This window comes from Gymnoscopelus braueri (genome assembly GCF_963280865.1).
Source record: "Gymnoscopelus braueri genome assembly, chromosome: 1".
NCBI classification, from domain to species: Eukaryota; Metazoa; Chordata; class Actinopteri; order Myctophiformes; family Myctophidae; genus Gymnoscopelus; species Gymnoscopelus braueri.
Window position 1 is genome coordinate 20,268,432 of NC_137603.1, and position 18,836 is coordinate 20,287,267.

General features: G+C 41.2%; 1 protein-coding gene across 12 annotated transcripts in view; it reads right to left on the reverse strand.

Annotated features, from left to right (window-relative positions):
• Positions 1–18,836, reverse strand: part of large2 (LARGE xylosyl- and glucuronyltransferase 2) — a 56,875-nt gene that overhangs the window by 18,004 nt on the left and 20,035 nt on the right. For 2 of the 12 annotated variants that reach the window (XM_080438234.1, XM_080438235.1), the window contains exon 1: positions 9,500–9,897. The exons of the other annotated variants lie outside the window; for them this stretch is intronic. The gene's annotated coding sequence lies outside the window, so the exon portion shown is untranslated. Of the gene's footprint in view, positions 1–9,499; positions 9,898–18,836 lie in introns of those variants that run through there. 12 annotated transcript variants of the gene reach the window in all.

An 18,836-nucleotide genomic window follows, 5' to 3' on the forward strand; every position in this document is an offset into this window, starting at 1 on the left:
TACTGTACTTAAGTACAATTTTGAGGTATTTTTTACTTTACTGGAGTATTTCCAATTGTCTATACTTTTACTCCACTACATCTCAGAGGCAACTATTGCACTTTTACTCCACTACAATTATTTGAAAACTTTAGTTACTAGTTACTTTGTAATGATCACTTATTATATTATAAAACATACATTAACCACTTTAGCCCTATTTTATACCTAGGCTATTTGAAAATAGCCGATCTACAAGCTCGCGACGCGTTGTGAGCTTGTAGATCTGCTATTTCCAAACATTTTAATACTTTTACTTTTGGTACTTTAAGTACATTTTTAAACCAATACTTTTGTACTTTTACTCAAGTACATTTGGAATTCCGGACTTTTACTTGTAACAGAGTACTTCTACATTGCAGTATTGATACTTTTACTTAAGTAAAACATTTGAGTACTTTTTCCACCACTGCTTGAAAGTATGTTCTGTAATGTCCTATATTTATGATGTCCATGGACTTTTGTTGGCAGTCCTGTTTTGTGTTAATGGTTTCATATTGTGTCACTGTGCCAGTGTTGGCGAGCTACTCTGTAAATGTAGTATTACAGTAGTGGCTATGTAAAATTAAATTAACAATGAGAATAATTAATAATGAGAATAATGAGTTGATTTAGATCCAAAGAGCAAGCACTGATAATAGTTAATAATATTGTCACTGTTTGCGATAAATCAAACATACCCAGTATTAATTGTATTAGCTGCAGCTGTTTGCCGTGTTATGACATGTGAGAAGGCATTACTGTACACTGGAAGAGCTATAGCAAAGCTACCACTGGAATAAAAGTAGCCTAATTAAACTATTCTAACTCAAAATAAATAATAATAACTATGTATTTACAAGGCATGTTTTAAAAATAAAAATTGATGTTTTGAAAAGGATCATGTTAATTTGGTAGCCTTTTGCTTTAAAAACGTTACTGTTATGTGGGATATCAGAGCTTCCCTGTATGAATACATCATACCGGCATAGTGGCTATGCACTTTCAACTGCATAGCCACATAAGGAATAATGAACAATGAGTCATTATTGAGAAATAAACACCGACAGGGTAATGCAGGAGGACCCTGACACAAAGCAGAGGGGTCTGGAATCACCCTGAAGGGGTGAATTGAAGAGCAAAGGGGAAGGGTGGGATGCAGATTGACTGAGAGAAAGGGATGTATGTGTGGGGGAGGTTAGAAAATGTTGTACTGTAGCTGAGAGGTTGTTACACTGATACTTACTAAATAAATCCATAATTTGTCACAAAATATAACAACAACAAAATAGTTTATTGATTTAAAAAGGATTTGATTGCTTCCAGTAAAGAAAATAGTCTGCAAATGAGGTCTGTCAAGCGCAACATGGCCGGCTTCTGAAATGACTGTCTAACTCATAGGTCAAACTATGAAACTAGGCAGTGCTGATCAAATGTGAATCAAGAAACTGCATTGAGTATTTCTCACCTCAATGTTTTCAGAAACATTCTTTAGTGTACAGATTAGTTGTAAAATGAGATTGTTTGTTACTTGGCTGCCATGTTGGATATGACAGAAAACCAAGCTCAATGGACTGATATGAGCCTACGTCCAAAGCAAACGGTCCATTATTCATAGCAGTGGACTGGTATCGAGATGACATTTACAGAGAGTCAACATAGCAAAACATTCAAACTTTTGACTGACTTAACTTGCCTGTTGCCATGAGCATCCACCAACAGTGGTGACCAAAGGGCTTCTTTTTTACAGTACAGTACATATTGTTCTTTTTTTTTTCATTGTATTCAATTCAAAAAGTGTATTTACTTCAACAATGCCACAGTTGTTGTCTCTTGGGGTGCGACAAACAATGTTGACCCTCGTATCCAGATCTGGACATCTGAGTCACACCATCCATAATAATAGAAAGCTACCCTTATCAACACAGCCTCTGATACCCTTGCAATAACGTGTCACTATAAAGTCACTGTTCTGCCTCTGCCTGCCTGGGGGTTGTGTTAGCCCAAATTAACTCATCGTTCGTTGACTTGAAAACGACATCGCTACCTGTCAAGCTTGTAGGATTTTAAAGAAAACACTGGTGGACATACATTGCTTCCTCAGCCAGATGCAATACATGGTGTTACTTGAAAGCTGTCTCTTTCACACATCATCCGTCTTCATTGTTTACAGTCTCTCTACATGCCACCTTCTTTCATATGCATATGCTTGGGCTGATTAGAACTGGGCCTCTGTCTTTGTTTTACAACATTATTAATTAATCCCACTTGACTTTAATTAGACAACAGTCACACAAACAAGAGACAAACAAGAATGGATGCAGCCGCCAGCAGGGAAACTTTGAGGTCTGAGTTTACGACGATAAAAGAATGGTAGGCTTTATCACAGAAGGACCAGAACATACGGTATGTTTTTTAAATGGAACCTTAGGGGTCCATTTGGTTAAATTGTTACACTCTCTGATATTAAATGAACGGGGTGCAGGACATTTGCTGCTGGATTATTTTTTTATTTCATACATGGAAATAACGGTCACTCATTGTTTACACACAGAGTTCTATTAACATGACTGAATTCTCTCCTAACGGAGATGGAGGGAAAAATGCACCCTACCCTTACCCCTAAGTAACGGGACACCATACTAGGGCTGCACGATATTGGAAAAAAAGATTTTGTCCCCCTGTGATATATATGTCACAGGGTGAATGGAGAACCAGGTAGATTGAAGACAGAGCGCTCGTTTTTAGGCACGGGGCTTCGGGGCGAGGCGGGGCTTTTCGAGATAGGGTTTATTAGCGAGGCTCGCGAGGAGGAGGAGGAGAAGGAGGACGCGGCACTGCGAGGCGGGGGTTTATTACGTGAGGCGAGGAGGAGCTCCTCCTCGCGAAATAAACCGTCCTCCTTCTGAGAAGGAGGACGGTTTATTTCGCGAGGAGGAGCTCCTCCTCGCGAAATAAACCGTCCTCCTCCTCCTCCGAGGAGGAGGAGGAGACGGCGCCGCGAGGCGGGGCTTTGGTGCGACGCAGACCTGGCTTTTGTTGTTCCCCCCCCACATAGCAACCAGGAAGCTACGCTAGGGGAACGCTGAACACGCGTGCACACGCACACGCTTGTCCACGACGGAGGCTCGCCGACAAGTGGAGCTTGAGGCCGAGGAAGCGCGCCCTCGCGCCTCCAGGCGCGAGTGCCCGCGCTGACCGGCCGATGCTCCACTTGTCGACTCAGCGCCGTTTGAGTTGTAAACCGATAGGGACAGAATAGTTCTTTTCATGGATCACTGTGTGTGTGTGTGTGTGTGTGTGTGTGTGTGTGTGTGTGTGTGTGTGTGTGTGTGTGTGTGTGTGTGTGTGTGTGTGTGTGTGTGTGTGTGTCAGGGAGAAAGTAAAACAAAAGCCAGAACACAATAAAAGTATCTTAACAGTCCTGCTTTCAATAAACCAAAAAAAGCATGAGCGCGTGTGTGTGCGCTTGTGTGTGTGTGTGTGTGTGTGTGTGTGTGTGTGTGTGTGTGTGTGTGTGTGTGTGTGTGTGTGTGACTGTGTGTGACTGTGTGTGTGTGTGGTCGCAGCCATATATGTTTGTGCACAAGCCTGGCTTGTGGCTCCCTCTAGTGTTGCTTCTACAGAATTGCTGGGTGGGTGGTAAAAACGAACGCGCCTTCTTCAATCTACCTGGTTCTCCATTCACCCTGTAACATATACATATATAAAGCATGTTTTAACACATTTGAGAACAGTCTCGCGCAATACTGAAAAAAAAGAAAAAAAGTATGTGTGGACGCTATTTTGGTGGGTTATGTGCTTTGGACACTAACGGTTTAATGGCTGCTGCTGAGAGGGTTTAATAGGTAGCTGCGGCTGAGAGGAGTGAGTGTGACGTAAGTGGAAAACGAAAGTGTTGATGAGAAATAAACACAGCCGTGCGATCACAGATTAAACAATGAAAATTCAAAAGAACGTGTAAACAGGCTCTTATGAATCCTGGCACTCAAGCGATGGATTTGAAAGAACGTGTAGACGGGATCTTGGCACTGTATGTGTTAACAGTCCTGCTTTCAATAAACCAAAAAAAGCATGAGCGCGTGTGTGTGCGCTTGTGTGTGTGTGTGTGTGTGTGTGTGTGTGTGTGTGTGTGTGTGTGTGTGTGTGTGTGTGTGTGTGACTGTGTGTGACTGTGTGTGTGTGTGGTCGCAGCCATATATGTTTGTGCACAAGCCTGGCTTGTGGCTCCCTCTAGTGTTGCTTCTACAGAATTGCTGGGTGGGTGGTAAAAACGAACGCGCCTTCTTCAATCTACCTGGTTCTCCATTCACCCTGTAACATATACATATATAAAGCATGTTTTAACACATTTGAGAACAGTCTCGCGCAATACTGAAAAAAAAGAAAAAAAGTATGTGTGGACGCTATTTTGGTGGGTTATGTGCTTTGGACACTAACGGTTTAATGGCTGCTGCTGAGAGGGTTTAATAGGTAGCTGCGGCTGAGAGGAGTAAATACTCAATAGGGAAGAGATCTAGAAGGATAAATCAGATAATGGATCAGTTGACTTTGTGCCGTCACGTTGCCTCACATTCAGTGACAGACGGAAGACTTTTCATTGTGACTCAGGTGGAAATAGTCACAGTCGTCAGTTTGTGTTTCCTAACCTCAGGTTTGGTCTTCAGTGTGTGCGAGCATGTGCATTTGTGTATTTTTTGTGTGTGTGAGTCAATAATGATTTATTACCCAGCTGTACTATTACCACAGGCTATTTTATTTGTTACTGCGGTCTGGTTTGGCTCTTTGTCTTCTTGCTGGATAGATTAACAGTTATGTTCAAGCAGTTAGACACAGTTCTTCCCCTATGGTGCCAAAAGTGTCAACATTACCAAATGTGATCTGGGGAAAGTTCAACTTTAATTTTGACCAGCTGTCAACTGCACCAGAAAGAAAGCACAGAACATTATTAAGTTCCATTTTAACGGCCACAGGCCATGGAAACAGTTTATCTAACAATGTTTCAAAACGGAGCACAGGCAGAAGTTCACAAAGTATGTTACGTTTGGGAGCACAAGTAGTACTTCATAAAGTGGTTCAACAACGTCCAGATTGAACCGAGGTAAAAAAGCATCACGACTGACATTCAAAAGCCATAATGCATAACAAAAAATGTCTGAAAGAACAGACCGTACTGTGGTTCTAACCCTAACTGTAGCTTAGGTTTGTTTGGAGGCGTGGGCTTGGCATGGACGCCACTGAAAGAGCCCTATATTCAACACAAAGTGATTGACAGCCAGTGAAAACAAAACAGCTCACAGTAACCATCCTTTTAAAAAAGAAAAGAAAAGCCTGGCTTACAGGAAAGGATGTGGGCAATAAATGACACATCCTGTAAGCTAAGAGAAGAAAAGGCTGGAGAGAAGCTTTATCGTCAATATGATTTCCATTTTAATGCTTCTAAGTAAATGTGCACATTTTTGAGAATGTTTCATTATTGAAGCAGGTTTTTAAAGGATTTTGTATTTTATTTTATAAAATGTTAAGAAGTATGTGCAGATAGCAACTCTGCATTTACTTGCAAATGCATTTGGGCCAAAGTTATATACGAGACAATTGGGTATAGATGTTTTATGAGCTAATCAGGGAGGTTGACGTATACAATGTAGATTGTTAGCAATAATGAAAGGTGCTGAGACAGGGAATAAAGGAGTGAAAAGAGGAGAGGAGAGGAGAGGAGAGGAGAGGAGAGGAGTGGAGAGGAGAGGAGGGGAGGGGAGAGGAATCATTGTGCTGTGAAGCTGTATGGGCCTTTTAGCCTTCAATGCTCATAAACCCAAAGTGGATATAAAAGCGAGGGACAGGGCTACTAAAGAGGACTTTAATAGGTAGCCTTTGTTGATTCTGCAGCAGCAGCACAAAACATTTACACTTTTGGGATGTAATTGTTGCTGTAAAAAGCAGAGGGGTCAGCTAGCACTGGCACAGATATGAGAAGAAGGGAATGGCTTGAACGGCTGTTTTACAACCCCCTCAGTCCTCCAGTCAGAGCTGAAGGAATGGGGTTTGGCTGACAGACAGAAGCTGTGTGGGTGGCACATACTGTAAGGCATAACTTTACTAGTTGCAAATAAAGCCACAGACATGCCTGTCTGTTTAGTGTTTACCCATCAACTCAAATCATTGTGTGAAAAAAACAACAACCCCAGAACGGAGGCGTACGCGTCTCTATCTCTGTCTCTAAATACGGCTGTCAGTCAGAGCAGGCCCCTAGGGGGAGAATATGATAACGCAATGAAGAGCTGAGAGCATGCTGTGCCAGTGCCCTGGCCTAATGGCCAGCATCTTTAGAGGGAGCATGTCCATTCAAAACTGAAGTGCTTTTTAGCACCGTGCTAATCAGGGTGGGAGATAGCGCTGCTGATTAAGGCACAATCAGGCTCTACTTCCTCCATTAGAGACCGTGATAAGAGAGGAGACAGATAATCAACTCGCCTCCATCTCCCCTCCGTTCACCTCTGCCAACAAGACCTCATTCTTTTGGTCCTGCTTTGTTGCACTCTCATGCATGCACACACGTACAGACCACATGCATACACCAGTGTGAGAGGGATGAAGAGAGGGGATTTATATGCATACTTGCTGAGCAAATTTACCCATGGTGACAAAGCATAAAATAAATACAACAGGCAAAAAGCAAGTGTTCAAATTGTGTGTGCACATGCATGTTTATGTGTGGGGTGCGGATGCTGTGTCATGTCATCTTGCCTTGACACAAGGCTGAGCACTGTGAGCAGGCTCCGTTATGGCATATTGCTGCGGGTGAACTGATTCTGTTTTGAGCCGAAGTCATCAATTGGTGCTGGAACAATAAAAGCCGTATATCATGACCATAAAACATTTTATTCCGTTCATAAAAATAATTGGAAAATGTAAAAAAGGGGGCGAAGGTACAAGGCGGTGTACATATTTTAGGAGGAAAGGAACTAGGGAACCTTGTTGTTGTATTATATAGCACCAATGGAGAGACATTTTTTGCCTCATTTTCTTTTTACTTTCATTTAGTTGTTTTGTTTTATTAGTTTTTTTGTTCCCATTTGTTTGTTTTCCCCTTCTTCTCACCTGTTTTCTTATGTATCATGTATTTAATGTATCATGTATATTTACTAAGGGAATTGATGGGGTACGGGGGAAGGGATGTTGAGTGGGTGGAAAGTGGTGAGTCTTTTGTCCTTAGATTAGATTAGATCAACTTTATTTCAGACAAAATAGGTTCATATAAAACAAGGTTTAAGGTCCTTAAAAGTGGTCCTTTAACACTTGAACCCTAGCATCCCTATTCTGGGGCTAACATTCGACGAAAATAGCAGATTTGAGTTGGCACTTTCTAGATCCCATAATCACTTCCAGCCAACTACTATATTTTACGATAATATTAACAATATAAACACTATAATAAAGACAACCATAAAAGTTAAAAAGAAACAAACAAAATTATCGTTTTTGGCTGAAAGCAATGGCAAGGTATGCACAATGGCTAATGAGTAGTAGTTAATTCTTAAAATATGTTCACATTCTTACAGTACCTTCGCCTTTTTCTTGTTTTATGAACTGAATCAAATGTTTTATGGTCATGATTCATAAGGAGCGTGGTCGGCTTGATTCCAGGCTTATAATTCTTAAAGGTAGGGTATTGTTAAAAGGTTAAAGCACTATTATCTGATAGTAATCATTGCTGTAGAGTGTTTGTTCAGTAACAGGAGTCTCCCCAGCTCTTTAATAGACAGAAAATACATTTTGTTCCATTTTGCCTGCTCATTTATTTGTGTCATCACTTCCGATTTCACTTTTAATAATCTGTATCCTCCTCTCTCTAAATTCTCTATCCTGATTGGATAAAATCGGTATCCCGACCTGAAAATGCATTTTCTGTTTAATAAAGAGCTGGAGAGACAAGGAGACTCCTGTTACTGAACAAACAGTACTATCAGAATATAGAGCTATTTAACACGTACTTTAATGTAAGTATTTTCTGAAACATTCATGAAGAAATTAATGGGATTTCTACCTCTGGAACCTGCACGGGTGAAAAACATGGCGGTAACAGTTGCTGCTATTGCTGTTCTATTGCTGCCCTGCAAGCCCCAGTGTACCTGGATGAGCTCTCAACTCAGACACAACACTATTCACATGCCAAAGTATTTAGAGCCATGTGATATTGTGAGCTTCTTGGCGTGAAAGTGTAAATGTGAAATGTGCCCTCGCACGCTCACACACACAGGAAAAGAGAGACAGAGGGAGAGAGAAAGATAGGCACAGGCACAGGCACAGGCGCGCACACGCACACATGTACACACACACACACACACACACACAGAGGCTGTTGGAGAACAGCGTTGCCAACTTGCCAACATAAATTCCTTGCCTTATCTCCTACACCAACTGCAGTGGACCCTGCCTTGTGTGAGTGGAACGAACAAGGTCATCCACGGCCACAAAGCCACTAATCCTACCTGCCAGTGTACCCTGTTAAGTCTCACGCACGCACGCACGCACGCACACACACACACACACACACACACACACACACACACACACACACACACACACACACACACACACACACACACACACACACACACACACACACACACACACACACACACACACACACACACACACACACACACACACACACACACACACAGAATCACAAGACAACTCCACATACTACTGGGTGGCAACAGCAGATTCACTCAATATTAACACTGTGATCTGAGGGAAGACATTCATGCAATATTGCAGAAAATAGACAACTAATACAAAATGGACCCCAGGTGGACTGTCTGAGAGTCTAAATGTTGGTCCATTTGGGTTCACTTTACTCCTCCAGCAGGAGCCATTCACAAGCTGAAAGAAGAAGCCAAGAACATCTGAAACGAAACCAGACTTGTTTGATATGAAGAAGATGGGTTGATCCAGCCAGAAGAAAAGTAAAGAAAGAACTTGCGCGGATGGATTACAAAGGCTCCATTCATACTGGGTGGAATAGAGGACACGCAGAGACAAGCTATTGCTTACCTCCTACTCCTGTAGAAGACACAGGGAATTGTCTCCTTCTACCCCCCCCCCCCCCACCATCTCACATTCTTTCCGTTCTCGCTCACTCTATTTTTCAGCTCTGTTGCATTGCAAATTTCATAAAACGCGTGATGAAAACACATGTGACACGCACCACCTGAGTGCATGTGTATTCACCTGCATGTGCACACACACACATACACACACACATACACACATGTCCCTATAGCCATTTGAGGGTTCGTTTAAATCTGACGCCCGATATATACTTAGTTGTGCGTGGGTGTCTCACACCGAATCGATCTATAAGCTCACAACACGCCACGGCGTTCGTAGCTTGTAGATGGACTATTTTGAGCGCGCGACACAGCATGCAACCAAGTACAAATCGGGCATGAGTGTAAAAATTGACCGGTATTACCCTCAGGGAGTTTCCGTGAAGGAAAACAGCAACCTTTGTCCTGTTTTTCCCTACCTAACGGCCACTCTTGATCTCTTTCAGTGCTTTCAACGTGTGGCGGCAAGTCCAAGTTCAACTGTGCAGAGCTGAACCGCACACAGCCCTCGTCCCCTCTCTAATCCTCTTCTTTTAAGGGTTCGTTGCGCTCCACTCAACTTTCGGAAGTCTTCTCTCTCAAGCAGACTTCATTCTTTTTTTTCCCCGCTGCTTGCATTGTTTCTTCATCTCTTTTTTATTTTCTCCTCGCTTCCACTCTCCCTCTCTGCTCCTTCAGCTGACAAACACATAAACCGGCTGCAACTCGGAGGGAAGGGCTCTGATTTCAGCCCCCCTGTCACCCTCCTCTCGTATGCTCTCTCTCTCTCTCTCTCTCTCTCTCTCTCTCCACAGTTCACTGTGGTTTCACTGAAACGAGCTGAGCTCCGAGAAAGAGTCAGACAGGCAGACAGACAGGCAGACAGACAGGCAGGCGGACAAGAGGATAAAGGTGAAAGAGAAAAAGAGAGAGGGCGGGCGGGGAAGAGAGAGAGAGAAAGGAAGTAGGAGTCACCTTACACTCACTGACAAAAGAGAGAGGGGTTGATTTTTAGCCTAGGAATGCAGAGGTATCATTTCATCCCTTCTTTTGCCCTGTCTGGCTGTAGCCGTGACCAGAGGCACGTAGCGCTAAATTCTATATTAATGACTAATCACCTTTTTTTCTGTCCCAGTACGGATGATTAACATCAAGCTGTGAAAATGTGCTCGAGTCTATTTTTCCAAATTAGGAGTGCAGTTGTTCTACCTGCGCACATAGGGGGCCCACGTGCGAGTAGGGGAGGAGGTAATTACAGAGGATGTACAGAGGATGGTATGTTTTGCTGTAGCGGAACAGGGGGGCCGTGTCATAGCACGCTGCATGCCTGAGATAATGAAACGCCGCTGATAGATCCTTCATTAAAGGAACAGCAGGGAGACTCCTGGGTGGCTGTGCGGAAAAACTGAGATCTCAGCAGCTCTTACCGTCAACTTCAAGTCATAGAGAACGGATGGCGGAATTTGCCATGAAGAATAGCTTAGGTTTTGGGTCGAGAAAAAGCCAAAAGGTCTACTAGGTCTAGGTCAAAATCAAGGTCAACATCAAAATGAATAATGGATTTGGCAGAATTCCATGAAATCTGTTGGGAATGACCAGGAAGTTGTCCCGAAGGGAAGATTGAACCCGAAAAGGTCATACAGTAGGTAAACAGTCACAGTCACCATCAAGGTCAAAATATATAAGGGACTGGCAAAAATTCATGAAAGGAACAAGAGTTGGTGCAGACAAGGTTTGCATCTCCGGTTATTTTTCTTTTTTATTGTGCTTGTTTATTAAATCACTTAAAATGTGCTTTTCTGTTTAACATGTTTGTTTTCCCATGCTTTGTAAGGACATTTAAACCACTTACGTTTTGATTTTACTACTGCGCGTATGTGCATTTGTGAAAGAAAGAAAGGGGGAGGCTGAAGTCTTTTGCCCTAGGGAAAAAATACTAAACCCAATCAGAGTTCAGGGTCTGCTCTTCACTGGACACCTGCGGTGATTGATTCTCCTCTGGATGACTGATAGGTTAACACCAACACTTATCTCCTAGTTATGGGGTCAAGGGTCAGGCCTACTGGTCCCCCTAGTACTGCTACTGTGGTGTCACACATAAACAAGAGGGAAGGGGGTGAGAGGAGACACAAGGAAGAAGAGATTGGATTTCACTGGCAGCAGCGTGAAGAGGCTGAGGCCAATGGGACAGCGGCGAGAGCAGGACTGGAGAGTTGGGTTTCCCCCTCACACCTGCTGCAGCTTTCTCCTCTTGACTTCCAGGGAATTCTAAGAGGAAACCCCGGAGGGATTCCTAACCTTTATATCTCTCTCTCTCCATATCTCTCTCTCTTTTGGAGAGGCACACAACACAGTCTTGGTGCTAAAAATGAAATACCCACATATGGTTGTGCTATGCAGACACGACGGAGGATTCCATTGAGATAGCTAGCGGCATTCCGTTTCAAATGGGTCCGTTAGCTAAATGGCAAAGGCTATTCGCTATTTTAGTATCAGAAATCTTCTCCAACTCTAAGCCACACAGGCTGTTTAAATATATCCATGTATTTGAAGGAAGGAAAGTATGCACAATAGGGCTTTCAAATAAATGATCAAACCTTGAATAATCGTCGATTTTGAGGAAAGATTAACAATAGATAGTAAAAAACTATTAGTAGGCATGGCTACTGCGCAATGTTTTATCCTATATTAAAATTGGCTAATGGGAGGACTGGCCGGTGGGCGGACCACGGCCACGTCACTATGACTCAGACATAACCATAAACAAACCCGATCCGGTTGTCCAGAGCCAATATAAACTCCAACTAAAGCAGTGCATGCTGACAGTCTTTGATACACCACCACCATATAGCCAACGTTCAGTCCGTCTTACGGATATACTGGTACTGACCAGTTCGGACATAACATGTATTAATATTGTTTTTTAAGACCAAAATTCCAAAAAATACCAAATTCTATCATTCTATCATTTCAGAGCTCAGTTGACCGCCCTAATGCACAGGAGCTCAACAGGGCCTGTACATCTGTGGTCGTGGGAGAAATCTATTGGGTTGCAGACTCTCTCATTCAGTGAATTCATTTCTGAATTCCTTAATTACAATATTACATTAAATGTAATGACCCATAACCATGTAACAGACTATCCAGCCAAAACCGAGAATAGAGCGGAATGCAGAGACTTACCTAGATTTTGATTTTGGTTCAGCTCGTTCTCTGTAATGGAGGATGTTGTACACCGGTTAGGATCCCATTCGATAATTCAGAATGCAAGGGCCGGGAGGATGTGGAGACACTTCACTATATTCACGTCTAATTTTGACGTTTATTGCATGACATCATGGGAGACGTACATCAGACACACCGGCCAGTGGACATGTAGTGATCTCTCAAAAGAGAGACCAGACCATATTTATACACAGAGACAGCCACAAGCTGTGCTTATCTCAATGTCACACAGTACCTGGTCATCATGAAGTGACGACGTCATACCTTAAGACAAAGGGCAATGTCACTCTCAAGTCAATATTTGACACAAGACTGTGACCCCTATTGTACCCAATCTAAGATAATGAGATATTAATCCTGGATCAGCACATGTTAGATAGCCTAACACCCATTGATTGGACAGTCGGTGAGGTCCTGCCACACACACTGACGTAATCAGTTGGAGCAAAGAAGCAATCCGAAACTACAGTAATGACGGAGTCATTTCTCTGTGCATATGCATGTATGCACGTCACTCTGTCTGCAAAAGTAGTCCGTCAGAGGATGCTGAAGCAAACCAACTATGCACACCTCTGCATAGAGGTAAAAAATATTAGGAAAAAAATAGCAATTTTAACATTCAGCTAAAAAATGAAATCATATTCAAATAATATTCAACTCCCAAAATTCATTCCAAGAGCATAAACTAAGCCAAAATATCGCCAAGATCTGAGTAAACAAGCGATACAAATTGTACAGCATTGCTAGAAGGGTACCTGCTGTTCTAGTTTGATGGTGATTGTGTAGAAACAAACTAAAAAATACTGGTAAATGCAGACCAAATAAATAGCCTTGATTCAGCACCACAAGGTTCAAGGTTTTCACATGGCCCTCTTTGTGTCCAGGATATACTGTATCATGACCATTTTGATATGGGAACATTTACTCTGTTTTTTTTTACTTCTGAAAAAGTACTCGGCTTATAAACTTCAATACATGAATAAATGTCAATACAGGGGGGGGGACAAAAACTAAAATGTCCATGTTTCAGAAGAAAACATTATATAGATTTTAGATGCCAACATACTTTATATATCTAAGAGATATTTACTGTTCCATTGCCAACTTTTTAATTAACTTTTTCATTTGGATTTGATAATGTACTGAGTTGCATTATGGGCTCGCTCCTCCAGCTGGTGTGTTCCAGTCCCTGTGTCTCCTATGTGAGCAGTAATGGCCACTGCACCAGACCAACTTTTAACCCATTCAAACCGGGAAAGCATCTGTGTGCTAGTAGTTAATATAGTACAATCATTTCAACCACTTTAATATATATTTGGTTATTCAAAAATCTTGAAAATATTTTTTTAAAGCGAACATTTTTTACTCAAGTCATTGCTTCTGAGGGTCCCTGGAACAAAATGTTTTGAGATGGGGCTCGGCAGCCAAATACATATAATTTGAGCATGTTTGAGCACCACTGATACAGCAACATACGTTTTTCAGAAACCCGTATTTAGAAGACATTTGTTGAATCGGCCTCAGGTCTAGATGGGTTAAGAGACAATTAAAGACCCATATGGACCATCAATAGGCATCTGCTACTGCTGTGGAGATGAAATCTTCATCTTAACTTTGAGGTTTATAACATCTTCATATCAAAGGTACCTGGAGCTCTTTGAGACACATAGTACATGACATACTCTTCACACTGTGGCACATCGTGCAGAGTTTGTGACAGTCCCCATTTGATGGCAATCTGGCTTAAATAGCTGCCAAATTCATAGACAATTATTTCAGGGACAACATGTAGCTGTGGTTACACATGGAGACACCTGAATGAATGGTTGGAGAGAGTGTGTTGAACATCGACGCTTGACGAAATGGCGATGTCCCCGTCAATCAAAAGTGGCAAAAAGCACCACAGAAAACCCTTAACCTGAAGGGATAAGAAACCTCACCAGAGAAGGAGATATAAACGTTGCGGTTCAGCGTATGTGACTTAAGTACGGTTAGCTCGCTGGCTATGCTTTCTGTCAGTCACAACTATAACACAACTTACATTAGGCCTACTTATCGTTCTTGTTCATGAACCATTTAATTATTATTACAGGAGAAAATACACTTTACATTTGTCATGTGACATCTCTAAATATGTTTTCATTCAGTGCCTTGTTTTATCTCCTCCATACGTTCCTGTGAACCAAAGCAGAAATGGATCCTACATTAACTCTCTCAGTGCCAAGCCCCGAGTTATCCCGAGTTTTTTCTGAATGCCCTCAGTGCCAGAACGAAAAATCCCGAGTTTAATTTTAAATTTTTTTTAAATTTAATGTTCAGAACCCAAGATATCATTATCTGAAGATTTGCAGCTCCATCCACTCTTTGTTTAACTTATAACTGAAAAGGTCTGTATCTCGCTTCCTAAGCACTTTTTTTTTACTTTAAAAAAAAAATTGCTGGCAGTTTAGAGAACATATTTTTTTATTTCATTGGCACTGAGAGAGTTAACTAGCACTATTCTCAATGTAATTTCAATAAATGTTTACACACGCAAATTGTTTAAGGAAATAATACCGGCTTATTTAATGCTTTTAAAAACACTTCATTGTCCATGAAGTATTTATCTATGTATGAAATGCCAGCAGCAGTTGATTATTCAGTTTTTTTCAAGTAATAACAGATTGCAAATTAAATCAATAAAACCAATCAAACAACATAACATCATATGAATATTTGATATGGTGCCATAAGGTGCATTAGACTAGCTTTTTCATTGCTTTGATTGGGGTTGTTTGATTTCATAATTATAATATATATATATATTTTTTTGTCACTGAACACAGCAGATGAATGTGTAACTGCCTGGTATAGTGCAATAACAACAACACACGTTTATCGATCGTGTGTCGATTATAATGATGATTACAAGGTGCAGGCAGCCATGGTCTCTACAAAATTGAAAGCCTGCGGACGGTTCCTGTGGTCTCCACATCTGCCTCCATTACTACCACACTATAATTATTTTTATAATTATAATTACTGTACCAGGAATATATATTATATATTATATAAGACACTGGCTTGGTTCAACTATTGCCTTATACACAAATGTACACAACACTTTTTGTTGCTGTGGAGACATTGGTATGTTTTGCTTCTGAGCCTTTCAGATTTTCCACCACAGAGTACAGTATGAACACATTTTTGCTATATACAGTATGTTATTTTGGGCCTTTTTTTTGCCACATATACCTCTCAGTTGCATATATACTGTAGTGGGAAAGACACAATACCTTCCCTATTACAGTCTTGCAATTTAACCCATTAAGACCTGAGACGATTCTACAAATGTCTTTAAATCAGTTTTCTGAAAAACTTATGTTACTATATCAGTGGTGCTCAAAACTTTTTCATGTCAAGGACTCAAAATTATGTATTTGGACGCGGACCCCATTCTCAAAAGATTTTGTTGCAGGGACACCCAGAAGCAAAGATTTGAGTAAAAAAAATGTTTTAAAATAATACATATTCAAAGATTTGCACAAATCTTCATGATTTTTCAAAAATAGCAGATCTACCAGCTTGTAGCGCGGCACGATATGACGCGCTACGAGCTTGTATATCTGCTATTTTTAAATAGCCAAAGTATAAAATCATGCTTTTCAGCTCAAATCTAAAATGACACAGATGCGTTTCCGGTCTTAATGGGTCAACACATGTATAACGTTTTTATTCCAACTACAATAAACCTACTCGTCTCCAGATTAAATCTAGCCATTGCAGCGCGGTACTGTACGTGTTACTGTACATATCCTTGATTAAGTCGCAGCGCTTGACCTTGCGTGGGATATGAAGTCGTTTTCCACGGAAGCGTCACAACGGTCGTCAAATTGTGGCGTCGTCAGCTGGTGTCGGAACTTCAATCGTCTATTTCTGCTCCTTATAAATGTTTACAGCCACTTTAAGCATGTTCTGAAAACAGGAGTGTAACCACCAGATAATGTTTGTGTTGCAGCATTTCTGCAGGCTTTGCTTTAAGCATACAAATCTGGCCACACAGCACCTTCGGTGCTTAAACTGCTGAAGAAATCTCATCTTGCCGAATCATAAAGTGCAGTTTTATTCTAGGTTTCTCCCGTGCATTAACCCATTAAGACCTGGAACGCGTCTGTGTCACTTTTTGATTTGAGCTATAAAAAAATATATATAATTACACTTTGGCTATTCAAAAATAGCAGATCTACAAGCTCAAGCGTATAGATCTCCTATTTTTGAAAAATCGTGAAAATGTGTACAAATCTTTGAATATATATTGTTTTAAAGCGAACATTTTTAACTCAAATCTTTGCTTCTGGGGGTCCCAAATACATATAAGTTTGGGGGTCCTTGACATGGAAAAGTTTGAGAACCACTGATATAGAAACATACGTTTTTTTTCAGAAAACTGTTGGGATTTAGAAGACATTTGTAGAATCGGCTTCAGGCCTTAATGGGTTAAGAGTATATTGTAAATCGTGACCTTCACCTTTGTCCATATGCTACTAATCTCAATTCAGTATGGACTGAGAGGTCATCCGGGAGTGGAGAAAGGTGAAGAGAAGAGAAGAGAAGAGAAGAGAAGAGAAGAGAAGAGAAGAGAAGAGAAGAGAAGAGAAGAGAAGAGAAGAGAAGAGAAGAGAAGAGAAGAGAAGAGAAGAGAAGAGGGTAAGCCCTGGGGGGAGGAGGAGGAGAGGAGAGGAGTAGGTAGAGAAGAATGGAGTGTAGGAGGTTAGATGATAAAGTATGGGGCGTGTGTTCATTTCCCCTCTGGAGGGCAGACTACCAGAGATCCATCTCGCTGACAGGGGCAAGGGATGGAGAGAATGGAGGAGAGGTAATGTGAGAAGAGAGGGAATACTGTGGAGAGACGCTTGACAGCCGGGGCAGCTGATGGTAAATGCACTGTGTAGCGAGAAAGAGGAAGCCTCATGAGACCTCCATCAATAAGAGTTTGTGCTGTACGAATCATGTCATCCGACTCATTCCTCTTCCTGACTCTGTCCTCGCTCCATCCATCCACTCATTCAGTCGGTGACAAAGATGGCAGACGAGTCGGTGCGGGAGTAGGGTGGTGGAAAAAGTTTCTTTACTTAAGTAAAAGTACCAATACTGCAATATAGAAATACTCTGTTACAAGTGAAAGTCCAGAATTCAAAATGTACTTGAGTAAAAGTACGAAAGTATTGGCATCGAAATGTACTTAAAGTACCAAAAGTACAAGTACTAACATATTTGAAAATAGCAGATCTACAAGCTCACGACGCGTTGTGAGCTTGTAGATCGGCTATTTTCAAATAGCCTATGTATAAAATAGGGCTAAAGTGGGTTAATGTATGTTTTATAATGTAATAATTTATATCTGCAAAGTAACTAGTAACTAAAGTTTTCAAATAATTGTAGTGGAGTAAAAGTACAACATTTGCCTCTGAGATGTAGTGGAGTAGAAGTAAAAGTACTGCAAATTGGAATTACTCAAGTAAAGTACAAATACCTCAAAATTGGACTTAAGTACAGTACTTAAGTAAATGTACTTAGTTACTTTCCACCACTGAGTAGGGTTGATGCCAGCTCTAGAAGTGCACTGTTGGCAACTTGGCAATGTGTATAGGCTTTGGCCCTTATACTTCTTTTTCCTATTAGCAGCTTGTAATGTCGGTCAATCTAAACGTTTAGGTGTTACTGTGTGCCAGCGTGGACGTCTACTGTGCAGTTAAAGTCATACTGTGTTACGTTCATTTTCAGAAGTCTTTTTGGCAGTGGAGAGGCATTCCCACGCTTATACAGAACCTGCCGCTCAAAAGGAATGCCGCAGGGTCCTAGCACCCGACGATGTTTCTTTATTTCGACATTTTTCACAACAGGCCTTAAAACTGGCACAGCTAAAAACATTGGAAGATTTCAATATCCACCCAAAATATTTGTGTTATGCATGAAATATTAAAACTAAAACTAAGGACAATACTCCATGATTTTAGGAAATGTAGAGATATAGTCGTCTATAAAAAGCTGAAAATGTAATTATAAGCACACAACCGACAAGAATAGTGAATTAGTAAGCTAGAAGTTTAGACAGAATCCGAATACTTTCCTTTTTTCTTCCCCGGTTTGGGGAAGAACAGTTTTTTTTGTTTGTCCCTCAACAAGGCAGCCACCTGATTTATCAAGCTATGGTGATGAATAGAATCGTTTATCTCGTAAAAGAAAGCGTGCATAACATGCGCAAATTGTGGGAATGCTTCTCGTCTCCACTGCCTATAACTTTTTTTATCCAGCAATGTCACCGGTATTCCAGTGGAAAATGCATTTTGTACTTGCAAAGTGAGACTTGGTGACACCTCTGCTTCCACATAAGGAATTTGACTTACTCTCTAGTGTACCATGTTGGGGTATTTACAGAATGAAAACAGACTGGGTATAATTTTAAATGCAATACATCATTCCCATCACCAACTATTCACCGCTAACGCCACTTGTCCC